Below are 27,688 nucleotides of genomic sequence, written 5' to 3' on the forward strand. Positions count from 1 at the left end.
ATATTTAAAGGCTTTCCTTTCCTTCCTTTAGGTTTCATTGATGGGTGGGATCCTACATTTATTCAAAGCCCTTCTCATGAAACTCCTTTGTTTAGTGCAGCAGAGCAGAGGACATTGTGACGGAGAGAGACTAAAGAATCCTTGCCCTGATTGTTGATGAACCGCAGGTGGCCTGTTGCCAGGTGGACACAATCAGCACCTAAACGCTCCTCCAAGCCACACCATCCACACACACTCAACTTAACGTAGAAGGAAAAGAAAGAAAGTTGCTGAAAACTTTAAGCCATTGCTTTGTTGTTTTAACTCACCATCGGGGTGGACAAACTACAGCCTGAGGACCATTTTAACCATTAAACTGCTTAATGTGGCCTGTCAAACTGGATTAAATTATATTGATAATGCTAATTAATATTTTATTTTCATGTTAATTTTTACTAAGTACTCTTCCTTTGACTACAAGCAATAAATCAAGGTCTACTTGACTTTAGTTAATAATCACTGTATTTAATGAATCAAATGTGACCTAAGTGTGTCTTTTTTTTACCCATGCATTTTATCTATTCTATAATGAGTCTGATAAATCTGTGTGATTTTTTTATTGAATTGTCTACAATTAATGCTTGAAATAAACCAAATCTATCAATCAATTAATCAATAATGATTGTGTGTCCCCATAGATGGTGCACTATAAATAAACATTTAACATTTATCAAGGTGTAGACAGTTTTTGCACTTGTGTTGGAATATTTTGTTGTTTTGCTGATGTTCATGTTTGTTTTTCAAGGTCGGACAGACATTTTTCCAAATCATTCCAACGCCACACGAATGGAGCATTTCTCTATGTTTGCATTTTGCCCTGATGGACATCACCCATCTGCTCCTGGTCCGGCCCTAGTGACAAATGTTAGAACCCTTTGTGGCCCACGAGTCAAAAAGTTTGCCCACCCCTGATCTAGAAGCAACAACATTTAGCAGGAAGATGATATTTGATTTTCTATTCCTTCGTGTTACCCTTCACGCACAAAGCTGAAAATCCACCGAGGTGCACCTCTGCTCCACTTTTTTGAGTGTATTTTTATAAGTTCCTAATTGATATCTACATCCCTGTGGAAATTACTTATCCTCTTGAGCTTCCTATACCCCCCTCCTCCCTTAACCTCGTGATACCGATCTTTTTTAATTAAGTAATGACTTTCAAATGAATCTAAGATCATGTGTGAGAGAAGGCACTTATCCTTAAAAGTATCTCAGGCTTGATGGATTAATTGAGGGGGAAGTAGGCCATGTGTCTTGTGCATTAACAATCCCCTCCATTGTCATAAAGAAGAGGCATTATGGAGCGGCACAGGTAGGGTGATCTGCACTTGCAGATTGTCCAGATGATGGCATCTGAGTGGGTGTGTGGATGTAGTTCCTTGCAGTTATGGTACCTTTACATGTGCATCTGACTTGGAATGGGGAGAAGTGAGTCAATTTTCAGCTGTTCCAAAATCCATATTCACTGTAACACTACTGCTCCACACTCCCTAGTGAGCTCAACAAATGTCACACAATCAACCACAACATTTATTCCTGGACTAAACCAAGTGAGACCAATCAATTGAGCTGCTCTGTGGTCAGAGCCCCTGTCAAAAGGAAGTATGGACCGGCTTTTTCTTGAAAGAAAAAAAAAAAGGATAGAACATATAAAACGAAATCACAGCAGAGAAGTCAGAGAAAGTGACGTGAATAAAGTTTTTCTTCTTTTTCTCTCCTCTGTCTCCCTTTTTTTCTCTTGTGGTTGCACAAAAGATCTGAGTGTTTCCACTTCCATTTCCTGATCTTGAGCTTCTCTTTCTCTCATCAGCGTGCCGCGATGATTAAGCCAGATTGCATGACTAAATAGTCGAGCAGAGCTTACTCTATTTGATATTTATATTCCCATTGAAGTGCTCTTGTTCCTGAAGTTTTAATTGGATGCTAATAAATAAATCATCCAGTCTCTTCCTCAACAGATGTGCAAGGGAACGTTATGCCGCATAATATCTGTCTGCTTTGCAGGTGTGCGTGCTTGCCTCATGTCACTGGTGCATGGGATGAGATGTACCAGCCAGGCCCCCTTAATCTCTTGTGCGGAGGCTCAGTGAAACTCAACAAAAACACAAAGAAGTGATAGGATATGAGATTAATTCCCTTTTTTTGCTCTTGTTTCTACGAGAATATCTACTTTTTTGACACACAGCAAGTGGCAAGCAAAAATCTATTTTTATTTTTGAAAACTAGTTGAAATAGGAACCTTACTGATAATATTCACTGATGTGGTAAATGATTTATGAAGAAGGATTTTTTGCATGATATTTAAGAGGATTGAGAAGAAAACAAGGACTTTGATCTACAGCAAAAAGTCCTACGAAGAATTTAAAGATGTTGTTTGTCAATTTGATAGCAGCCATGCTCTCAGTATAGTATATTTGCAAAAATAAATAAATAAAATAAAATGATAAAAAACACATGAATCAGAACAATTATATGGCTTTCTCAGACACAAACAACTATTAGCATTATGTTTGTACGATCTAGTCCTTACTGTACAAAATTGCACTGTTCCTTTCCCACCCGTTGATGGGTAAAATATATTTACATTAACTATTATAGGAAGAAATGGTTGTTTTTATCAAGAGAAATTGTTCAAGCCATTAATCCGAAGAAGACTTTAAAGGGAAAATAATCTTGTGAACTTTTAAGATTTGAGAAGTTGTCACAATTTTCAATCGCCAAATGTCTTTACCCTTTTGAGCCAAATATGTTGCCATAATTTTATTTATGTGCGATAAACATGACCCTAAGATAAATGTTTACATTTTCCATGTTATTTAGAATGCGTTAAGAAATGTTTCACTGACCCCTTCATGAGAAATAACTCAGTTTCAATTTTGCATTTGTCTTTTAGAAGTCTTATTACATCACCAATGTCAGGAAATCTTTGACTAATATGAGGTAGGCATAACACAGGTGTGTGGAACACCAGCAGCTGCAGGGTAGGTTACATCACTCAGTTTAGCTGTTATGTTACTCAAAAGAATCAAGGTATCCCAAATTTATCAAGATCCTGGGGAAGACTCCAAAGCCATTTTACACTCCTAAACGAAATCAATGCCAGACAGCACTGGATGCAGTTTATTTTTGCCATATTTGAAGCATTTGTTTTTGTCTGCTCTACTTTGTTGACGACAGCTTTGAACATAAAACTAATTTTAAAGCAGGAATTGGCTTCCTAACTCGGGTTGTGTCTTAACTGGATGAGAGTTCACAGAAAACAACAAAACAAAATAATCAAAATTCTTTATCCGTTAAAGTTTCTCTTACCCTATCACAAGAAATCACTGATGTTAAGAAATCTTTAACTCAGATAAGGTACGTGTGTCATGTTATCTGGATTTATCAAGATCCTGGGGAAGTTTACAAAGTCAGTTTGCACTCCTGAAGGATATAAATACCAGACAGCAGTGGATGCAGTTTATTTTTGTCGAAGATTATTGGTCCATCTATAGAAACAGTTCCTGCTGCCTCAGTGAAGCTGCAAACATCTTATGGGTTTCCTCTCACCCTGGACATTCTCTGGTTACACAGCTGCCTTCAGGCAGAAGACACAGAACAATTAAATCAAAGACAAATAGGCTAAAAAAACAGTTTTTATCCAAGAGCAATCGCAGTGCCTTTTTAATGGAATTTATTATCTTGTTTTGCATAATATTAGGAGCCATGAATTGGCTGGATGTTTGAATATGCATATCTTTTTTTATTTTATTTTTTATTTTATTTTATTTTTTTATTATTTTTTTTTTATTTTATTTATTTTTTATTATTTTTTTTTTTTTTTTTTTATGCATATCTGATTTATATATTTGGTTTAATTTTATTGTATTTATTTATAAATGCACCGGACGAGGACTGCACTGCACCAATTTCATTGTATAATTAACAATCACAATAAAGTTATTGGATTGAATTTGTTTGCTCCACAGCTTTGAACATAAAACTCAGTTTAAAACAGGATTTGGCACTAAGAGGTGTCCTAACTCAAGAAGTGTTTTAACTGGCTAAGAAAAACAAAACAAAAAATATCCAACGATTCTCTGTTTATAAGCCACAGTGTAAATGGTAAAATGTTTTGTTTCAACACTCATTTTAGTATTGGGTAGCAACTGTTTAGGATAAACGCAAGTTAAGGAATGCATGTCAAGTGCCCGGTGTCAACAAAGCATGAGGGTAAAACTAGATGCTGACAATATTTTTCATGGGAGACTGTGTGAAAAACTAAAGTACCCATGTTTTCGTTAAGAAAGGGTGTAACAAACAGAAGTTTTTAATCAAAGATGTTAATTCTGCATTTTGATTTGTTGTAGCAATCTGACAGTTTCCACTCAGTTTGGTTGCATCAGTGTGAACTGAATTGCAGAGGGTTAAAAAAAATGTAAGTACACAGAATTCAAAAACAGGTTTAATGAATTTTCACGGTCATTCTGTTCTAGTTGAGACAGGCTAATACCTTGCCAATGGCTTGCAGCAACAGCAAGGCCTAAAATTCTCCAAGTAACAATGGTAATGAGCGGCAGATGTGCAGCAGACATGGGAAGAGCCAATTGGAACTTGCAAACAAACAAACACACACATTAAGCCACACACAAAGAGAAAATCAGGAAGAGAGGAGCAACATGGCAGGGTACAAAAGCTAAGTGTCCTTCCACGTTCTTAGCCAAAGCGTTGTCCAGTGGGCCACTAACAAAGCAATGCTAGCAGTTAGCTCATTGCGCTAATTATGCCTAGTTAAAGGGATTTAAACAAATACCAACAGGATGGACCAAGAAATTGACTTTTAAACTTGGTAATAGGAAATATGTTACAAATCTTTTAGTAGGAGAGGAAAATGTTTCAAGCATAAAGCTTTAAGCTTTTGTTGGAAGAAACGCAAGAAAAAATATGATCTCCTATATGACTTTCTTTTCATTGACTGCAGGCCTTTAGAAAGTTGTTTTATTTTTACTTCACTATTTGCTTCAGCAAAAACTCTGAGGTTCTAATCATTAGCCTAAGCATGCCACTAAGTTCTATGCTTTTAGTCACTTTAGTGTTAATAAATAACCTTGAGGGATACTCAAGTGGCAAGAAGTTAGCAATTTAGCAGAAGAGGAATCTTCATCTAATGCTACGTACACACTGGGGCCCGCTACCCCACTGGAGACCCCCCATTTTACCTGCAGCACAGGGCAGGTGAGGTTACATCAGTAGCTTCCCATCACCAAGTATGAACGAGGAGTAAATGAATAATGGACACATTGTAAGTGCTTTCAGCGTCTGGAAAAGCACAGATAAATCTAATCCATCATTATTATTATTATTATTATTATTATTATTATTATTATTATAAGTAAAATCTGTCCAACACAGAAAGCCTTCAGCTTTCATCATTTTGCTCAGTTGTTGGACAGGACAAGTTAAAAAAAAAAAGAAAAGAAAAGGGCAACATCCATACATCACTACCAAATCTGTGTCCCTAACTGGTCTAAGTTAACTGGATTAACTTTCATTGGCTGCATGTTTTGTATGTAGAGCCTGAAAACTGACTTAAAAACTTGTGTAGCTACACATGAACCCGGAAGCCCGAAACACGCATATAATCGCGTTTACAAAGACTTTTCAGTAGAAGTGGTTGCTTGAGCACACGTTTCCAGGTTGGTGAATGTAGCATGAAATAAAATGTACACTCTATGCGTGTCTGTCTTTCTTCAACATTTTCTTGTTTTTTACATCTGTGTTCTGCAATTTCTTGAAGTCACTGTCACAATGGTCTTTACTATGTAGAACCCAGAATCTATGTCAGGTTTCGGAAGATACATGCTTTTCTCACTTTTCTTTCATTTTTTTAATCAGGAATTTCACTCATAGAATCAGGCTTTTTACCTTCAGAAAAATAGAAAAGAAAACACAGGTGCATTGCCAAGAGTCCCTTTCATCTGACAAAATCTTTTACCCAGAATTATCTATCATCACGGGCAAGAAGAAAGAGAGTCATTGAAAGAAGCACAAATAAACTTTCCTTTCAGACTAACTTAATTACAACATGCCAAGAATTTATTCAAGAAAAAAAATGTATGTTTACACATAATATTAAATAAAATAAAATAGTGCATTCTTTGAAGATGACCATACATATTTAGTTTGTAAAAATTGTCAAAAAGCAGGACTTAGTACTGTTGGCAGAAATAGCAGAAAAGAAAGAAGTCTGTAAAGTTTTCATAGACTTTAGAAAAAGGATAAAACTGAAATGATTGGTTTTTGTTATTATCTAATGGATTGGAGCTATGCTTGTCTCGGTTGACAGAACTGGGGTAAGATAATTTTTCTTATGACTATAGTAGACTATTGTAAAAAGGGACAAGGAAACAAAAATGTACGTTTTCTGCACTTTAAGATGCACCAGATTCGAAGGCGCACCATCAATGAATGGTCTATTTTCAAACTTATGTACCATATAAGACGTACCAAACTATGACGCGGGTGCAATTCATACCAAAAAATAAAGTTTAAGATGCTCCAGATTGTGGAGCACAATGCTGTTCAAAAAAGGCTTTCAAGAGCGCCTGACAGGGCAGAAAATACAGTATTCCAACCTTAACTGCTGTTCATTATTCTTGTGAGGGTATTCCGTCAGAGTCACCTCATCCTGTGCCTGCTTATTAATTTAAAATTATTTGCTTTACCTCCAGGGAAAGATAAATGCCAGTTGCAGAGACAGGGCAGTGGAAAACCTATGAGACTATTATAAAGCCTCCCTCCTAACCTCTTTTGCCATAGCTTAATAAGAACCTTACACTACAGAGGTAAAGCTAAATCATGAGAGAGCAAGGTGTTTCTCTTTCAGTCTTTATCTGCCTTCTAGGCTGCACAGCAATTAGGCACACGCACACAGACAGACACACACAGAAAGAGAGTGGCTTAGGAAAGTTGCCTAGATCCCCTAGTACTGCCCAAGAGGCCGCCCACCTGCGTCAAAATGCCCCTGCAAATATTGCAAAGGCCATGAAAAGATGACATGAAAGTGACATTATCCCTCTGGACAAAAGGATGTATGAATAAGTTCACGGTGTGTAACGGCAGTGTGAAGTATTTTTAGACTACTATTTCTAGGAAACTAGGTCAATGCTCAGTTTACATGTTAAATGTTATGAAGATCCTACTATTGGAAAATAACACTTAAAGACCCACTTCAATGAAAATTGAGTTCTTGTTGTTTTTAACAAGGTCTCGTTGCATTTTTCTGATGAAGAAGGACATTTATAAAGAGAATTAAGATTAAAACTGCATTTCTGTGTATTCCTTTATTCAAATTGTGGGGAATCAGGAGCAGACGCTCTCCCGCTCTATAGGAACTAGAAAACAACACAAGTTTTTGGATTTATGCTAAAAATGGCATGATCATAATTTAAATTCTCCTGGGAACGCTTTCAGACAAGATCAAAAAATTATCGTGTTTCATACATTAAGCATCAACAAAAACAGTGTCCACACCCAAACAGATGCACATTCTGATCGGGGGGGTGTTACTCTGGTGGCAAGTTTTATGTAAAAGCAATGTCCATGTTCCCTCAACCAATAAGTCACTATTGCCGCTCCATGAAACCCCACATTCTCCTCTTGGTTAATGCCACCTGAAATCCAGAACAGCAAAAACTCTCCTGATGGAAGAATGCCATCATATTCAGATCAAATCTATCGGAAACATGATTTCATAAGTACGGCCTGATCAGTGAAAAAATGTCTCAAACATTTGACTTGCCAACTTTTCTCTGATAAAGAACCTCAGTGATTCTAAGGTCAAATAATAATTTCTTTTACATTTGTATCACTGAAAAAAGGATATTTCTTTCACTAACATGTAATGGCCTTTTTGTATTGTTAAAGGCCATTTCATTGACCACCAAACAATTCCCATTGTCTCCTCTGTTGTTTACTCATTTTTTCTATTTGATGATCCAGAGAACTCAAGGTTTTTCCCAGCTGTAGTTCCTTTTATTCAATGAGGTTTGTCACTGACTTTCAAATTCTAATGAGATGTGCTGTTCTGCTCATTTTTACTGTTTTAAATTCCATTTGAAAATTAAAATTTGATTAAAAAAAAGAACTTATGTGATCCTTTAAAAAATATTTTTTAATCTTCACCAAATCTATAGGATATGTCTTCTTGCAAGAAAAAATCTTTTTTTGTGTGTGTCGTTTAGAAGTGGATAAGTCATGAATTGTTGAAACACAAAATTTCCTTTTTCTTGGCTCCTCCCGTATAATAGGACACTATTATTTAAAGTCCCGCTCCAGTCATTGTTTGATCTATTGTAAAAGCATTCCCAGTGCTTATTTAATTATGATTATGCAGTTTTTAGCCAAAAAAAACCGTGTTGTTTTCTAGGGCATAGTTTCTACAGAGTGGCCGGAGTTCATTAGAAATTCACCTCTGAGATGTGGGTGTGACTGGTAATACGAAGTATTCCTGCCTCCACTTTCCATCATCCATCTGTTTACACTCTCTCCTGCTAGCTTACAGCCCCTTACACACCCAACCTGACATTACTGGAGCAACAAACATGGCGAGAAATAGTGGAGATATCTAGCCGTACAGTTTTGGTCTTAAATGCTTCCTAAAAACAAGGTGCAAAACTTAAGAACTTCTTTTTTTTTCAGTCGGTTGGAAAATCACAATATAAAAAACTTCAAGACTTTCTAAAATAATTGATGAGAAAAATGCAACATTTTTTATGTTTGAAAATAAGAGTTTTAGAAATCTCAACTCTCCTTTAATAGGATTTCAAAATCATTTTCTAAAAGGAAAAAAGTAAGATAAACACAAAACAAAAGCGATAGTAATAACTGAACCTGGATTTTTAAAGCAGTGCTCTTTTTCTGCTCATGTGAACAGAAATGATATAAACATCACAGTTTCTTCACCCTGAGGAGTCGCCCACAGTGTGACATGAGTATGTCATGTGCATCCCCTTTGTGTCAGCAGAGGGAGGGTTTCAAAATGTCTTTGTCATGTTAGGTTTTTTTTTAGGTGCCACAAACTGACAGCAGGACAGCCTCTCTCAAGGACTGATGGAAAGACAAAACTACAGACGGCCTTTTAAAACAACAAAGGTTGGATCTGAAACTCTCATGTAATCTTAACCCTTTAATTCCTTTAAAAAGTGTCTCTCAGCCTGACTTTGGAACTTCACGCCCATGTGAAGGACAGATGTTTCTCGAGCTATACTTGGCTGATCATGGAGAACTCGTCTCGCTGGCTTGTGTTTAACTCTCTCAGGTGCATCTTTGCACAAACTGCACCTGTTGTCCCGTTTGGTGTAGCACATGCAGCTTTCATTCCCTTTGAGCTTTGTCCATGTTTTTCTAACAGTGTCTCTGTTCTGTTGAATCATCTTGGTGATTTGAGATGGTGAGCGTCATGCTACGTTCACACCGACCTCGGCAACGCATGTTCAAACAACCAGTCTATGTAAACATGGATAAACGTGGGCATCCACGTTTAAAGGTCTTACGGTCACGTAGCTACGCAAGCTTGCGATCATTTTCAGGCTCTATGTACAAAATGTGCGTCCACTGAACCCCTGTTGAAGTTAAACCAGTTGACCAATCAGGGACAGATTTGGTGGTAATGTTTTGATGGCACCTCTTTGCATTCACAGAAGTAACATCCATTTCATCATGGAGGAGATATTGATAATTGCAGTTTGTGTCAAGCTGGAATTTTATGACTCCAAGTCTTTCATATATCAAAATAGAACTGTGACATTTCACACCAAGCCTTTCCAACTGTAGATAAATGCGCTAGTACGGGGTAGCACCACTTCAGTGTGAACACGCATTCAATAATGTGCTGAACGCAGGTTCTTGAAAGTGTGTCAAATGTTCAGTGTTAACTTTAAGCATTGAGTACAACTGGATCGATGGCTCCTCTCCATTAACAATTATATGTGAGCTGCTAGGTATTGCTGTCAACTCAAAGCAGTTGAGTGGTATTTGGTTAAAGGGAAATCTGATGATAACTAACAAATGTTGACATAAAAGAAGGTTGGGAATGGTTCCTTCTCTGCAGGACACATATGGAGATGTAGCTGAAGGGGTGAGCTCACTGTTAATGCTCCCTTATTCAGTGCAAAAGTTCTTTTTCTTAAGAATGAAGATTCAAAACACTCGGCTAAATCGATACTTTATTTTATCCCACAATAGGGAAATTCTTCACAGCATTTTGACCCATCCCCTGTGGGGCGCTTGAGCTGCAGACTAGCCGCGCTCGGGGGTTGAGTTGTATACTAAGTTCACAACTCAATCAATATTATAATAATTGTTACCATAACAACATTAATAAGCAGTTATTGCATAATTGTTCCACATTATGTATAAAATTAAGAAGTAATTATTTTTTTTCTTTTGGATTTAGTCTGAGATTTTACCTATCTTGGTCCATAATGAATGAACATCTATTTTTATAATTGTAATTATTTGTTACATTGGTTTTAACTTTTTACTTATCTTGATGCAGACTTAACCCTTTGACTAGGACTGTTGGTGCTTCTAACCTAACTTGTACAGGGAAAGTTTTCACACAGTTTTGCTATAAAGAACTTGGAAATCCTCAGTTTTTCTTTTTTTGACCTCATAGCCCGGACCATCTGCAAGAAGGAGCTTTCCAAAGTTGCTGCTATGCATTTCCACAATGTGTGAAATCTAGCAGTACATGAAAAATGAAGATTTTCTTTTTTTTTTTTTGCAGTTAGATTTGACAAACAAGAACAACTTTTGGTAAAACTGAAACTACCAGGAATATTTCTTGGTTTCAGCTTTTTTTGGGGGGGGGTTCAGATCATGTTCTGATGAAGCCCATTGAGACAACTATTGTTGTAATATTGGGAAAAATAAATAAAGTTGAAATTAATTGAATTAAAATTCAGTTTTAAGGTTTTGACTATGTCTGAATACTTCCTTACTTCCTAACCTATAAAAGACTATATAGTAAAGGACTAGTGCCCTGGATTCAATTGCAATTCGGACACAATGTTCACCTTTATTTTTAAAACAGCAAATATGACATCACCCATTTGCTAAAATAAAAACCTCACACATATTAACATTTGATAAAGCTAAATGGGTTTTGAGTAAAAATGTTACATCTAAAGTTTTCTCTCGTTGAAACACAAATTTGTCATTAGATGTAGCTTGAAAATTGTTTCATAACTTCTAAAAATAAGCTTCTCTTTTCTTTTGACAAGTCTATTTTAAAAAGGCAGGAAATCCTGCTGTGCAGACTGAGTTGCCATAGAGCTCCACAAGTGCAACCTTGAAGGTTTTGGTCTGAGTGAAATGTTTCACACTGCCTTGCCTAACGGTCAGATCAATAGGATAACACTTTTCTTATACATAAAACACTGCAAAGCTACCAAATTATTAACTAAATCTGAATATTTAGGGCTTTAATTTATTATTTATAAGTATGTTAAATTCATAATCTCAGGGTAAATCAACTACTTGTAGATTTGCTCCACTAAACCTGAGTACTGAGGAACAGAGGACGTAGAGACTTCAACACTTCAACATCCCTGGACTGTCCAGTAGCACAACAATCCCATACGTTCCTCAAAATCCACAGAGGCTTTGCTTTAGAAGTAACACTGGAATGCAGGAAGTGGCTATCACAGCTTTCAAAATTATGAAGAAACCTCTGGACCATTGTGAATTCTAAGAAATGGGTTAGGGTCATGAGAAACCAGGCTCGCTCATTCCTTTGTGATGAAGGAGAACCTTTCAAAGTCATTCCCTCTTAAAATAAAAGCTATTAAAATGACCATCCAAACAGATTGTATTCCATAATGTGCGTTGTTCTTTTTACAGTGGAAAACAGCTATGCTATCATTTTATAAAGCAAGCTGATAAACAACTTGGAATTTTTCAAATTCACAATTGTTGTGGGTAAAAAAAAAAACAAACGTGAACATTATTGGTAATTTCTTTAGAACCAACTTTTAGCAAAAAAAGTTAAGATATTATTTACAACATTTGCTGTAATTTTTGCACCATGTGCCAGGATTAAAAGCCTTCAATCTTTTTTCAAAAAAGACAAATTGCTTCATGTATGGATTCATTCTGGATGTCTTTACTGAATTAGAAGACATTTTGAGAGGCACACGGCAAGATGTTAGGTTGGGTGTTATTGTGAATACGCTAACATTGCCAATATGTAGTGGTGTTACCATGTTTTTTTATTTTTATTTTTACGTGCTGCCAACAAGGTTGGAAGTGAGCAAAGTCACAGTGATGTACGGGTTAGTGGTGCAGTCTGTTTTTTTCAACTTGCAAACAAGATTGAGAACTACAGGACAACACATGAATTGCACCGTCAAAACAGAGGTTTTTTACTTTTTACGTGTTGCAAACAGTGTTGGGAGTTACAGAGATTCGTGAATATGCTCAAGGAGGTAGCGTGGCTGACGAGAATTATCTCTGAGTCTTTTGTCTCACTTCTTGTATGTTATCTTTTTTGGGGAGGGATCAGACAACTTGGTTGAGTTTTGCATTTATGGCATTCATTTAAAGAAATGCAATAATAAGGGAAAAACATCTTATAAGCACAGCTGGAAAAGTACAGAAACCTGAATTCTAACATCTGCACATCCCCTTCAGCTGCAGATAAGGCAATATTGAGCCCAGTGTATTGAGACTCCTACACATTTTTAATTCATTACATTGCTGGAAAAAAAGAAGAGGAAAATCTCTATAAATCTTGTTCTCTCTTTCTGACTTATGTTGCCTCTCAGATTTTCTTGAGTTTTTCAGGCTGATGTTTCATGTTTATTTTTAGGGGGCACGAGCAGGACAGAAGCTTTAAGAGCTAAGATGAAAACAACTGGCCTTAAAGTGCAGCAAAAATGAATAAACCATCCTCAATCTAATCCGTGTGCTCTTCCACAACTGGAGTGTCTGTAGAACTGACAAAGACTCTGAATCCCCCAAATCCCATTAAGTCTTTGTGGAAAGAAAAAGAAAAGGATGACATTTCGTGGTCTAATTAAAACAGTCCTGCTATGAATTTGATTTCCAGTTGATCAGTTGATTTCCAGATTCTATGGGCTGTTACAAAATGGATGTGATGACATTGACAGTTTTGCTTGTCGAGGATGATAAAAGATAAAACTGACACCTTGATTCAAATTAAATGTTTTTTTTTCTTTTCTCTTTAAACGTTCATTCTTTAAAAATACACAAACGATCTCAGCATGCTGTGCATAAATCAGATTAGTGGAGCTATTAATTTATCAGTTTGTTATCGCAATCAGCTCCTTTAAGCTCGGTGGCGGTTGGGAAAGGCTGTGTTTGAGTAACTGTTCATACAATCATGCAGTCCCTCTGTTTCTTCCTCATTTGCATTTTTCTCCAAATGTCTCCAAGCAACAAAGTACAGAGGGAGGGGGCTGGATGGGCCTCAAACATCTTGCCAACACCCTTTTGGATGTTCTTTTCTCTCATGTCCATCCTTCCACCAGCTCTTTCTCTCACTCTACTGTCAAGGCATATCCTTAGAAACCACCCGGGTGTCACCGTACTTCGCCTTCCAAAGACACAGGGAGGGCAGACACTCTTTTAATCATCTTTGCTCGGCTCTGCACTTCGTCTCGGCGGTCAGAATAACAAAAGCTGTCACACAGACTCATGTCGTCTCCCAGTGATCATAACGGATAATTACTCTCCCCCCGGGACTCCGGTCTAGGCTCATCTCTCCCACAAACACGATTTCACAGTGAATCCGCGGCTCTTGTAAAATTGCTATGTTTCTGTAACAAGCTGCGGGCGGCAGTGATTCGGTCAGAGACAGACCCAATCCAGACCAACCAGAAGTACATCACCATTCAACCCATATCAATAAAAAAACCAAAAACGCTTTTTCTCCTTTCAAAGAAGAAATATAAATCAATGAGCCTGTGCTGGGGTTGGAAATTGTTCAGAGTTGTCATTTTTCAACTGGGACTCCCATCTTTGCAGGTGACAGAGAAGAGCCGCCAAAAGGGGGCAGTGTTGGTGTTTTTTACAAAAAAGAAAGGTGGGACGGCCAGACAGGCTGCTGCATAGGGTGAAGGAGTGGGCAACTGCATCAGTGAGTGAATGAGTGAATGGGTTATTGAGTGAAGGGCAGATAACATGCTTACTGCCTGACAGAGGGAAGCTACCGCGATCAGCATTGATCGCCGCCACACGGACCAGCAGCCTCTGCCGGTGGTGCCTCCACCAGCCCGCGGGGCACAGCCAGGCCTTGGATTATTCACCTGCATGATTGCATCTCTGGGAAGATATTTTATCTGATATAATGTTGGTTTTTGAAGTACAAAAACAACAGCAGATGCTTTTTCTTCTTCTTTTTTCCTTGATGTGACACTTTGAGTGACGTTAGTTAAATGCTGTGTTAAGTTTAAAGAGATTCCAGTAACATCTTTTCAGATCTGAGCATGTTTTGCATTTAAAATGAGTGGAAAAAAAAACAGTTAAAATAAATATGATTTGTCAGGTCAGACATATTAGGCTGTATATTGTATTGTGCTGCAGGAAAATCTTTACTTTTTCCTTTTTTTATTTTTCAAATGTCAAATGCATCACAATAAAAACTAAAGTGCTTTAAAAGCTGCTTTTGAAAATAATCCAATGATAGTGATATTTACTTTTAACTGAATTAAGGCTCTGTCTTACACTGTTGTTGGCCACTTTGGAGTATTACAGCAAGGTTTTATTTTCATTATTTCGATTTCTTTGCAATAAAATGTATTAAGAAATAATTAATTGAGTTAATTAATTATTTTTTTTAAATAAAAATGCTTTGTAGTGAATGTTTTTACACTAATTGAGACATACGAGTTTCACTTAATTTACGGCAAAAATGGGAGTTTGAAACCATCCAATTTAATTTGTACAGTTTTGTCTCAAAGGGATGTAGACCTCAAAACTAAACTCTTGCAGATCCTGCTAAATCAAAGAGGTGGGAAAAATTCTGGGCAACCTTAAGATGAATGAAGCTTTTCAATCCCTCTTTCCTCCTCCTGTTGCTTTTTTTTCCTCATCTGTACTGACAAGCCTTTCACTTACATGGCTGATCGTTATCAAAAAAAAAAAAGAAGGAAATAAATCATATCAGAACTGCAGCTCGCTTGATTGTTAGGATTTCTATTTCAGGTCAGAGTGTAGAGTGAATGAATTAATTGAAAAATAAAATAATAATTAGATCTCTATTCATGACTGTGGTTGAGATTAGCAGACACAAACACATAATCACTGTTGCTGCCCAAACTCTGCATGTCTGCTTTAGTTTCTCCTTCAGCATTCAATAAGACAGAATGAGAAGGGGTGGATAAAAAGATTTTTCAAGTGAAATCTATAATCAAGATCCCTCTACCTCCTCCATCCCTGGAGTGACCGATTGGTATTCCGCTGGATCATCTGGCCCCCTATGGTTTTCCCAATCTCCCACTATGTAGGAAAGAATAGAGAGCCACTAAGCCCCTGGATGGAGAATGCCTATCTGTGGATTAATGGTAGAAGAATAAATGAAGTCCAGGACGGCGTTTACATCTCTTAATATAAAGCAGAAGATTAGGTATAGAGTTGGCAGAAAATGTTTTTTGGTTCAATTTTAGCTACATTAACGGAGACCAGCAAATCACTAAAGTTACGACAAGAACAGTTGGCTGAAGGAGTGTGGAGTTTTTTTTTTGCATTAAACACCAACAACAAACTCAATTAATGTCCCAACTGCAGCATCTAAACATTACAAAATAATGACAGCCTTTTTAAATGCTGCACTAATAATGAAGAAGTATATTGATCATTGCTTTTAAGAGCAACTCCAATAAAAATAATGTTTTTAAAATGTTATAGCATTTTTCTCATTACAGACGACATATGTAAAGAAAAATAAGTGTAAAATGCATTTCTGAGTATTTCTTTATTCAAATAGTGGTAAATTAGAAGCAGACAAAAAAGAAAAAATTGAAAAAACATGCAGTTTGAAAAACCTTGAAGCTACAATGGGGAGATCACAAGCTTCCTGCTTTGCTCCATTCTGATGTATTTACTTGTAGATGACTAGATCCATGTACATCTTTGTTCTCCTTGTCCAAGATGGTATATGCCTCAACACTGTACAGCTTCACTATTGCTCACCACTTTTATTGCAGGGGGCTGTAAGCTAGTGGGAGAAAGTGCAAACAGATGGATGATGGGAAAGGTGGTCAGGCTTATTCCATGCCAACAGTCCTGCCCACAACTCAGAGACAAAACTCCTGCCACTCAACAGAAACTATGCCCTATACAACACAGTTTTTCTTATTTTGGCTAAAAAAAATCATAATCATAATTCAATACTGGGAATCCTTTAAAAATAGATCAAAATTGGATTGGAGTGGGACTTTCATGTTGTTTATTTGAGGTTTCTGACTTTATAATGTTAAAAAGCACAGTAGAACTAAATCATTTTTGTTTTCTATTGCCCAATATCTCTGTCTGAATTGCTGTTTTAGTCTCATCTTCCCGGCTGACACCACTTCAGCTGTTGCTGGATCCCATCTGCTCAGAGTTTTGACACAATGTGCCTCAGACATGATCTTCTGCATACTGTGATTGTAACCAGTGCTTATTTGAGTCCCACTCGCCTTTCTGTCATTTTGAACCAGTCTGGCCATCCTCTCTTGACCCATTGCATCAGCCGAAATGTTTGCCCAGAGTTCTGGCACTCACTGTGCCACCATGTCTGCTCTTGAAGCATTTGCTGTAATCTGGACATATGGCATCTGTGAATATCCCACTAAATCACTAGTTTTCAGAAATACCATAAAAGTAAGACACTACAGAGGGACTCAAAACCTTTTTTTCTTCTCCTGTTCTCTGAACCTCAGCAGGTTATTTTCATCATGGGATCTTTTAAATTCAGCAGGAGATTCTAAAGGTAAGTATTTGCATCAACCATAATCTAGCAGAGGGTATTTTCACACTATGGGCCGTCTGCATCGTCTGCAGCCAACCGTGCCGAAAACATGACAGGGGGCTGATTGCTTAACATACCTGGCTTCACTTAAAATAGACCTTTACTATTTGTGCCCAAGCACAGTTACTTTGTATACTAATACAGGTAATGGTACTGTTACTACTTCTGTTTAAAACTAAACACATCTCTTCTTGCATTAACATCATGTAACCTTTTTGTTTGTTTGTTTTTGTTCTGATTATGTCTAGTCCAGCAGCTATTTAACTTTAGCTTCAGGCTGGACTGACATATTTGTCATCAAATTTGTACATTTTTTGTTTTGCTGAAAATTAAATGCACTGACCCCAAGTGTTTGGTAAGCAAAGCTTAAAAGTTTTATTATAAGTTTATGAAGAACACAGAAGGAGTAACTTTTTTATTACAGTTACAATTCAAACAGTTGCTATTTAAATTAAATTGACAAATTGCTTTTTGATACGCTTACGTTTAAGGATTTGTTTTTTAACCACTATTACTTAGTATTTATAATCAAATAGTAAGTTAGTAGACACAACTGCAACCTTTCAAAACCTAAGATGTCAAGACTTGTACCATGTTGGTTTTCAGCACAATATACAGTCAGGACCATAAATATTTGGACAGAGACATATTTTTTCTAATTTAGTTTCTGTACATTACCACAGTTATTTTGAAATAAAACAACTCAGATGCCATTGAAGTGCAGACTTTCAGCTTTTTATTCCATGGGTTGAACAAAAAGATTGCATAAAAATGTGAAAAACTAAAGCATTTTTTAAACACAATCCCTTCATTTTATGGGCCCTAAGTAATAGGACAATTGACTTCCATGCTATTGCATGGGCAGGTGTGGGCAATTCCCTTATGTCATTATGATTGAAGCAGATAAAAGGCCTGGAGTTGATTAGAGGACTCGTGCTTGGATTTTGAAGATTTTGCTGTGAACAGACAACATGCGGTCAAAGGAGCTCTCCATGCAGGTGAAAGGAGCCATCATTAAGCTGAGAAAACAGATAAAAAACATGTGAGAAATGGCTAGGAGTGGCAAAATCAACAGTGTGGTACATTCTGAGAAAGAAAGAGAGCACTGGTGAACTCAGCAACGCAAAAAGACCCGGACGTCCACGGAAGACAACAGTGGTGGAAGATGGCAGAATCATTTCCATGGTGAAGAGGAACCCCTTTCACAACAGCCAATCAAGTGAACAACACTCTCCAGGAGGTAGGCGTATCAATATCCAAGTCTACCATAAAAAGAAGACTGCATGAAAGTAGATACAGTGGGTACACTGCAAGATGCAAGCCACTCATAATCCTCAAGAATAGGAAGAATAGATTGGACTTTGCTAAAAAGCATCTAAAAAAGCAGCACAGTTCTGGAAAAACATTCTTTGGACAGATTAAACCAAAATCAACCTCTACCAGAATGATGACAAGATAAAAGTATGGAGAAGGCATGGAGAAGCTCATGATCCAAAGCACACTACATCATCAGTAAAACACTGTGGATGCAGTGTGATGGTCTGGGCGTGCATGGCTGCTAGTGGCACTGGGACACTAGTGTTTATTGATGACGTGACACAGGACAGAAGCAGCCCAATGAATTCTGAGGTGTTCAGAGACATACTGTCTGCGCAGATCCAGGTGAATGCAGCCAAACTGATTGGGCAGCGTTTCATAATGCAGATGGACAATGACCCAAAACATACAGCCAAAGCAACTCATGAGTTTATTAAAGCAAAGATGCGGAAAATTCTTTAATGGCCAAGTCAGTCACCTGATCTTAACCCAATTGAGGATGCATTTCACTTGTTGAAGACTAAACTTCAGACAGAAAGGTCGACAAACAAACAGCAACTGAAAGCCGCTGCAGTAAAGGCCTGGCAGAGCATTCAGAAGGAGAAAACCCAGCATCTGGTGATGTCCATGAGTTCAAGACTTAAGACTGTCATTGCCAACAAAGGGTTTTCAACCAAATATTAGTAATAACCATTTTGTTTTCAGTCATTTCATATGTGAAATTACTTACAAGCCCATGAAATGAAGGGATTGTGTTTAAAAATGTTTAGTTTTCACATTATTATGCAATCTTTTTGTTCAACCCATGGAATAAAAGCTGAAAGTCTGAACTTCAATGGCATCTGAGTTGTTTTATTTAAAATTCACTGTGGTAATGTACAGAAAAAAAATTAAGAAAAAAATGTGTCTCTGTCCAAATATTTATGGTGCTGACTGTAATTTGAAAAAGAATAAGTGGAGGTTCTAGAATGTGCAAATACCTATCAAATCAAAGCTACCAGATATTTCATTGGTTCAGGTGGGACAAATGAAATGTTTGAAATTTTAGCATTGCACAAACAGGGTTTTTCCCCTTTCTGTTACTGAATAAGTAAGTTGAGCAGTCCCAAGTAAAACACCAGCTCACGTTGGTGTCATGGAAACAGCTATATATGTGATAGCTTGCTGATAAACCAAAACTCCTGCTGAATGAGGTTTTGGTTACGAACCGCTGCTGTCGCTAAATCACATTAAGGTTTAAGGTAACTTTGTATTAAAGCATTCTGTTGATTGTTAGTTTGATTCACACCAGAGTTCAGGTGATCTTTCACATTATCTTAAACAAAACACACTATGTATCTATCTACCATATTCTCTGCACTATAAAGCACACTTAAAGGCCCAATTTTGTTTAAAAAACGATAATTCATCTTATGGATTTATTCTGGTGCTCTACCAAAGTGATAGTCTTTTTTCTTTTTCTGCATTGCAAACAAAGTTGAGTGCTATTTGAAATATACAAACACAGCTAACATGTAGCAGTGTCAGGCTGTTTTTTTTATTGTTTTTAAGAGTTACTAACACTGTTGGGAGGTAGCGTTTTCACAGTAATGTCTGAAAGGGAATCAGTGGGTTCTGAAGATGAATGAATGGATGTAAAATTGCAGTATGTATTTTTTCACCAAGTAAATGTATGAAAAGGTTCACTAACAGACATCTAAAAATATCTCAAGATTAGATGTCTACAGGTGGATATGTAGTAGACCTCTGTGCAGATAGAACACTAGTGATAGACATCTAATAGAGTAACAAAATAGAGTTGTCAGAGATGCCCCTTGAGACATCTACAGTAGATCTATGTATGGTATCTAATAGACATCCTGTGCCTAGTGGGTTGATAGATATATAACATAACTTTAAAAGGAGAGCATAGTCCAGAAAAAAATACTGTTTTTGTGTATAATCTGTAAAGCTCCTTTTTGTTTGACGTTTGACAAAGTCAAAAGCATTTAAGACACTATTTAAGCAATTGCTAATTCAATTTTCCTCAAGGTTAATTTTTCACATTTCAAAAACATTTGAATATTTGAAACAAATATCATTTCAGTCAGACAACTCATACAATAAAAATATTTATTTTCACTTTCTTTTAGTTTGGCATTCACATTCTTTTAGTTTGGCATTCACATTCTTTTAGCTTGGCATTCACATTCTTTTAGCTTGGCATTCACTTTTATTAGCTTGGCATTCCCATACTTTAGCTTGGCATTGACTTTCATTAGCTTGGCATTCCCATACTTTAGCTTGGCATTGACTTTCATTAGCTTGGCATTCCCATACATTAGCTTGGCATTCCCATATTGTAGCTTGGCATTCCTATTCTTTAGCTTAGCATTCCCATTCCTTTATTTCACATTCTTTTAGTTTGGCATAAAGCTCCATACAATTCCATAAAACAGAATGTCCATAAAACTTTAGGGTAATAACTACCCCCAACAACAAAGATCATCAAGGTTGAAGAGAATGCAAATGTATAATCAGTGTGTAAGTCAGATGAAGTGTGTTTCGGAGGCATTCCACATTCAGATTTACAAGTATGACTGCTATGTGTGACCCGGCACCATTGACCGTTGGGCCGCTCCCGTTCGAGTATAGCACCACAAAGGGAATATCCTATCTAGATAGAAGAGAAAAATAGCCAAGCAATTTGAACGTGGAGCCATGTCCGCAAGAACGCTGTAGGGAACTACAAATTGAACCGCCAAACACCAACCTGTAAGACGACACAACTTAACATCCAAATCCGAAGCTTCCATTGGCATAATATGATAAAAGTTTGAATGACATCCATAATTTAGAAGCTTCCATCTGAGTACTATGAACGAGCTTAACGCTTTAATTTCAATGCTTCCATCTGAAAAACTATGATACAAGCTAAAGTAACCTCCAATTTCGAGTTTCATTGTATACTGCAATACAAATAAATTTGAGGCTTCCACCTGGCAATATAGTTTTCAAACATCTATAATCCAAGATTTTCTATGTCATTCTGATGCTAACATATTGGTTGATTCAAGTAAGAAATCTCATTGAAACTCGGAGGAGGTTTACCACCCCATCACTTTCAGTGCAGAAATAGGTACGTGGAGTGCAGTCGTCGTTGCAGCTCCAGATCAAGGAGTGCAGGGGCAACGTTCTGCAGGGAAGCTGCAGGACGAGCAGAGACTGTGGAACTTGGAAGCCATCCGACTTTGTCGAGGGTTTTACATCATCCGTCAGAAACTGAATTGCTGACCGGGGAGTATGGGTCGCAGGCTCAGGAAGTGATGCATAAATAAAGACAAAGCAGTATTAGTCTTGCCAATGAATATATAAACAACTCAGAACTGATCAGTTTAGAATGCTCGAGATAAAGGGAATAAAAGTGCTTTTAAAGAACAATTCTGAGAAGGTGAAATCAAGTAGTGAGTTTAAAGAGAAGGTTCCATTGTGAATTCATCGCACCATAGAAAACCATCAGAAGCACAGATTCCAACTAGAAACGACAGTGAAATAAGTGAAAACCAAATAAAAAAAATTTTATATGCACCAATGGTAAGAGAGAAGTAGCCTGTCGTCATTTCCGGAGGGACGCACCTTCGGAAGGCCATCGAGGAGCAGGCGAATAAAAGGGTATCCAAGGTCCAAAGAGAATACGTAGATGTGGAAGGCAGACATCTCACGTAACAAAGGACAGCAGCTCTTCTGGATTTGATGTTTTGTACTTGATATCAGCGGTTCTCAAATAGGTGGACAACAAGAGCACAGATAACTTAAATATTAATTGGCAAAGGGGTGTCTGGATCCTGCAAATGAAGAACAATTTGAGATCGATGAGGGATCATAGGTTTTGATAGTATTTAATCTGGGCTGAACCTCATGCATTTGGAGGCGGATGACAACAATGTCTCCAAATGGAGATACTCTTAGTCGAGTGTCATCTGCTTGAAACAGGCAGACTGAGGATTGGCTTGCAGACACACATTTTTCAACTCTTGGAACTGAAGCTAGAGAGCGTCAGTGATCTAGTTTCTACAGCCAGGATAAAATTAGCTCGTAATGTAAAGTTATTTAAACACTAAACCAATTAAACAGATTAATGCATTAACTATTTATTATTGCACTTCTTAAACAACCTTTGTAATAATCTCCATGGCTAAATTCTCTCAGAACCACATGCTCCGGTAAAGGACCATTAGAGCTGTGGATTTGGGTTTAATGTCCAGAATTTTTTGGCGGCCGGACATTCATAAACCAGTCTTCATAAATTTCCCTCCAAAACCAGCAGAGACCCAGCCCCAGAAAACAAGTGGAGGGAGAACGAAGACCCGAACAGTCATCGTCATAACAAAACTACTCCAAGCATCGAGAAGGAGAGACCAGAAATGCAAGACAGAAACATCCAGAACAACAGGAACATGGAGGTCCAGGACCGAACTACCCAGAACAAGGAAACAAGATGAACGGATGATCGTGGGGAATAATGCACATAGCAAAATTCAGGTGGCCCAACAGCGACAAAATCCTATTTATACAACCAAAAATGGAATAAACAATGCGCTGCACAAATGCGAGGATGCCATAGTGGACAGAAGACTTGCATCAATGAACCAGAGATCCACTGCAGAAAATAAATTCAGATGGGCGGAGGACCATACGTCTTACTTAGATAAAGCGGAAATCCAGATTCGAAAACGAGGCAAACCACAGAGTCGCAAAAGACCGGTGATAAAGGAGGAAAAATAGATCACCGAGAAATTACTAAAATGAAAAACGAAGGGGAGCCTATAGGAATACACAAAGTCCAGCACAATGCTACAGACAAATGTAGTCGAAAACATGACTATTACGACAGCCGAAATTAAACTGATAAATAACACTCTGAGTGTCATCTACCAGAAGATGCCACTGGAAGGGATGGAGAGGCAGAACAGTGAGAACATCAGCAACATCCGCCTTCCCCAGCCATGCATTGCGTCGGGTGGAATTAATCAGAGATGGCATGGTCAGCCGAATTGCAAAAACAAAACTGGAAGGATCACGAGGAATTAGGCTGCTGAAGCCCAAAATGGATGAACTGTGAGACGTCGACAGTTCACACATAATTGCGTCAAACATGAAAGAATTCCAAGAGGCCACCTAAAGCTAACTCGAAAACGAAAAAAAATGGGGCCCTGGAAAGAGCCAATCTTAAGCCCCCCACAAACCAGCCAGAAATCCCCGATCAACCAGAGAGAGAAATTAACAAAATATCTGATAGGTTGAGAAGACAGGGCCATGTACAAAGCTGACACATTCATAATGGGGCTGATGTTAGTTCCCTGAAGCGTAGGGCTGGACTCCCTGGGGAATATAGAGCGGGGTGGCTGTCCACAAACCAGCCAGCTCTAAGGGAGAAACGTTAGAGCAGAACCAGATAACTGAGCATGCAGTCGTGACGACACAGTTTCCGGACCAAGCGAAATAAAATGAGAAGGAGCCACAGATGCTTCACAAAGAGACCACTCACAAGCAAAATGTCCAGAGATGAGACAGGTCCATAGACGGACCAATCCAAAATGCAGGCTAAACTAACGACTGAACACAGCTATAACAGAAAGAAACAAAACAGAAATCCACTACAACAAAGCCAGCACAGAATGATGGCCAAAAGTCACGTCCGGCACCTAAACAACACACAGCAACAGAGAATATGCCAAAAACCACAACAAATTCAGCCAGCATGAGAAACCTGTCCAGGTGAGGACCACCAGCCTTCATACCCATGGAAAAGACCCCACAACCCCGAAACGACACCAGGACGACGCAGAGACACACAACAAAATCTGAACCAGGAGCAAATCATTACTGTTAAGAAAAAGAATTGCAAATCCCAGGGTCCTTAGGGGCGTGATATCACCGGCAACCCGGCAAAAACCCAGAACCAGAAGGATCAGAGAGCGAGGAAAAGTATGGACACAGAAACGCAGAGGAAAAACCAGCATGCAAGCTCACCTTACTGACAATCACAGCGTCCAGGGGGGCCCGACATCTCCCGAACGAGCGCCACCAACAACCCGAACAACGCAGGACGCTCCTCCCAGACGCATGCCTGGGACACGAGGTGCAGCTGCGCCGAAAGACAAGGGAGCCGCAACGCTTCTGAAATCACCGAAAGAGAAGGGGAGACGGACGCCCCCGTATCTGAAGAAGGGGAAAGCATCAAATCCGAAGAATGGGGGGAAGACCATGACGCCGAGAAAATGAAAAGGAGAAATGGCGAGCATGGAGAACCGGTGATGAACGCAGCGCTGCGGTAAAGAAAGAGTATCAACAACTTGCACACCTGGTCTTAAATAGTGAGTTTATTAACTGGACCGCCCTAGGGGAGTAACCGCGTAAAACACTGCTGGAGTAATCTGCCTGAAAAGCGACCAAGGTCGCCCATTTTAGAAAACATAGCTAAAAACAGGCATCATCAAGTCGTTCAATTTTTGACATGAATCGCACCAATTATCGAAAAAAAAATATATTCTCTGCCTCATCAGGTTAAAACAAGGTTAAACAAGACGTCAGAAACAGTTTAAAGAGTTTCATAGAGTTTAAGTATATCTATAATGCCGACATTTTTGTAAGAACAAGACGGCATTATAGTTCATCTTTGACATTAAAAAAAGCCATAATTTAACAATAAATTATTGATAAAAAAAATCAACTATCAACTGAAGTCCATAGAAAAAAGCAATAGAAATCCTTCACATTTCAATGAGATAAAGAAGTCTTAAGATGAGTGGGCAAAATTCTATCAAACAGATATGAAAAGCTGGTAATGCAGTGAATAAAAACGATTACTTAAGGTCATTCCAAACAGAAATAGTTTTACAACTAAAGAAAGATGTTTCAACTAACTTTTCACACCTGTTTATTTAGAATTAGGGTTTAGAAGCCTAAAGCTACATCAATGCAAAAAAATGAAAAAAAGTTTTTCAATATTTCTCTTTACATTCACACAATATATGGATATTGCGGTGACCAAATTTTAAAGAGTTTCAGATCATTCTTTAACCCAATAGATTGTCCAGCTTACATATTTTTATCCATCCTTCTTCTTCCATTCATCCAGGACCGGGTTGCGGGGCAGCAGACTTCCCTCTCCCTGGTCACTTCCTCCAGCTCCTCCTCTTTGTGGGGACCCCAAGGTGTTCCCAGGCCAGTAGAGATATGCAGTCTCTCCAGGGTAACTTGGGTTTTCCCCGGGGCCTCCGCCCAGTGGGACATGCCCAGAACACCTCCCCAGGGAGGCATCCTGAAGGCATCCGAACCACATCCTCAAGCCACTTCAACTACCTCCTCTCGATGTGGAGGAGCAGCGGTTCTGCTCCGAGCTCTCTGCAGGTGACCAAGCTTCGCAACCTATCTCTAAGGGAGCGCCCAGCCCCCCCTACAGTGGAAGCTCATTTTGGTTGCTTGAATTCAAGACCTCGTTATTTCAGTCATGACCCAGAGATCCTGAATTCAATTAAATTGAGAACTTCACTTTTTGGCTCAGCTCTCTTTTCCCCACAGCGGACCAGTAACGGATCCACATAATGGCGAAAGCTGCTCCAATCAGCCTTTATAAAAATATATATATATATAAAACATTAAGCACCTTTATGAAGTACTAGCTGTGTTTCATAGTCAAATTGTGGCCACAAGGTAGACTCCTCTGATCGGTCACACCATTTAGTTATTGTGTTGACACCCATCTGAGCATTTCAATCTATCAGTAGAACAATGTAGTCCATCTAGTTCATTTTTGTTACCCCAGGCTGTGCACACACAAACAGTCAGGGCATAATGCAAGAAGAACAAAATAAATTAATAAGGGTCGGAGACCTGTCCCCCAATACAAGGGCACACAAAAGCAACACTCTTGTCGTCTGGGAAAACAAGGGCTGAGACAGATTACTATAATATATCTATGCACACCGGCTCTCACCCATGGCCCCTACAAAATAAAATCCAGTCAAGTCCATCTCTGAGGGGTTAGTTGCAGTTTTAGAGGTGAGCTCAGTTATCAAGCTGTTATTTCCCAGCCTTTCACTTGAGGCCCGACCCCTTTCTCACCAATGAATATAAAAAAAAGAGAGAATAAGTGCACAAATAAACAAATACATGCTGAAAAAACGGAGACTTCGAACTGACGTGATGAATTTCATACTCTGGTGTGTCATGAAAATAAGACAACTGGTCAGAAACTATTTTTTTTTCTTACTTACAAAGGTCTTCCGTTAGTTGCTATGCAATTTTTTTTTTTGTTTTATTTCCAAAACAAGTTGGTGGCTGTAGGTAGTCCAGCCAGTCAATTTAAGAAAGGAGACATGTGAGATGCTGATGTCAAAACATGAACAGGCAGCAGCAATGAGCAAAAAAACAAAATAAATACATAAATAAATAAAATCTTGCCAAGATGAAGACCACGGTAAGACTGGTGATCATAATGAAGCAATAATGAGGATTTAAGCCAATATTAATAGTTTTTCCTTCATCCTTGGCTGTACTGTTACAAAACTCTGACTCAAGTCTTGGAATAACCCATACAAAAGCTTTTTAGTCATTACTGTAACATTTTGATGCAAGGACTACTTTGAGAGCTACTGTGAGAGCTCTTTAAAATTAGCTACGTAGGAGCTGAACAAAACCAAATCAAAAGGGTCAAATAGTGTCAGATGTTCATATTACCTGCCTCCAATGCCATTGTAAATGTGACACCTTGGCCCTAGAAAGTCTGAGACAATTCTTTTTGCAGATAACACAACTTCCAGATATGTTAATTGCACATCTCTAAAAATGGGATAAACTTAAAGTATATAGCATTCTACTATCTTCCTTGAAGGTCCAAAGCGCTCACATTCACATACCAATGGTGGCTCAACTGCCTAAAGGCTGATTTACACTGGTCCGTCTTTGGTGCGTTTCCGTTGTGTTTATCACACAAAATAAAGAACGCCTATAATGCAATCAAAACGTTTACATCACCTCCGTCATATCTTCATTTGACATCCGTCCCTCCAGAATGCAACACCAGCTTTATGTAGGAGTTCTATTTCCAGTCCTTTGACGTGTCAGCTTTGTGGCAAAAAAGCAAGAGAAACTTCTGTTGTTTTTTTCAAAATAAACATCTAACCCTTGTGCTATCCTAGGCACTTTAACATTGGGAGACAAGCAGAGACAAGGTAAACTAGCCGACGCAAGGGAGAAGCACCCACAATTTAAATCCGGCATAACGCTGGCACCAACCTATAACCACCAGGTTTTGTGTGGGGTTCAGTGTCTTCCCCT

Source organism: Oryzias latipes, chromosome 10 (genome assembly GCF_053564925.1).
Source record: "Oryzias latipes strain Hd-rR chromosome 10, Olatipes_Hd-rR_3.1".
In the NCBI taxonomy this organism is placed as follows: Eukaryota; Metazoa; Chordata; class Actinopteri; order Beloniformes; family Adrianichthyidae; genus Oryzias; species Oryzias latipes.